Source organism: Bison bison, unplaced genomic scaffold, assembly GCF_000754665.1.
Source record: "Bison bison bison isolate TAMUID 2011002044 unplaced genomic scaffold, Bison_UMD1.0 scf7180017864167, whole genome shotgun sequence".
NCBI classification, from domain to species: domain Eukaryota; kingdom Metazoa; phylum Chordata; class Mammalia; order Artiodactyla; family Bovidae; genus Bison; species Bison bison.
This window is the reverse complement of record NW_011494739.1, coordinates 4301135-4302107: the sequence shown is the minus strand read 5'-3', so window position 1 is coordinate 4302107 and position 973 is coordinate 4301135.

The following is a 973-nucleotide window of genomic DNA, read 5'->3' as shown; positions in this document are numbered from 1 at the left end:
GCTATGTGGAGGGGTCAAGTGAGATGGGTCCAGCTTCCCGGCTTCCACAACTGTCCCCATTCTCTGATCTCTTCTGTCCACAGACTGTGAGGTCAGTGGCTAGCTGCTCAAGCAGTTGGGTTTGTCACAGGTGCTGCTTTGTTTCTTGACATTAAGCCAATCAATCTTGGAAGACGAAATCTCAGTCTAGATTTCTTCTTGTGAAACTCTAATCTCTTCAGGATAGTTGTAAACTCCAAACTTCAACCCCCATCTCAGTTGCTAGGATATCTGTTACTTTCATGAGGAGAGAGAGGTCGGGAGAAAGGCAGCTGGCTGGGTACAGGTTTAGAAACTCTTTTTCCTGGAGTGATTTGGAGTCAATCAAGCCCACTGCCTGCATCTGCCCGCATCCTGACATCCCCTTAGTAACACCCAGACATGCAGCCAGCCCTGAGAGGGGTGCTCAGGATGTGGGGGAGCTCAAAGCAGAGCCCTTCACCTGTCATTTTTTCTTAGCAACGGGGCCTCCCCTGCCTTTTGGGCTTGTCTGAGAGAGTCAGGAGTTTCTATTTACCAGCCAAAAAGGAGCCTGAAGGTTTTGACTCTTGCTTTGAAATCGGTACCTGGGGTTTGGATTGCGCTCTAAGTCAGCTAGTGTGTCTCCCTTTCTCTCTGAATCAAAAGCAAGAGGAAAAAAGGGTAGACTGGAGGAACACACACTGGTGAGATTCAGAAAATGCTGTCCTAGTTTATGTCTAAAGGATATGAACTCAGTCCTTCCGAGAGTGCAGAAATTCACCGCAACCATTCCTAGCTCCAACGGACCCTTAAGAAATTAGGGGACAAGGGTGGTCAAGGGAGCTTTGAGACGTATTTATTCACTGGGCATGGGTGTTGGGTAGGACAAAGTAGGGGAGGGAGGGAACACCTGATAGCAGCAACTCCTCAACCGGCCTGGGATTTAGTGTGCTCAGAACGGCTACCAATGGCT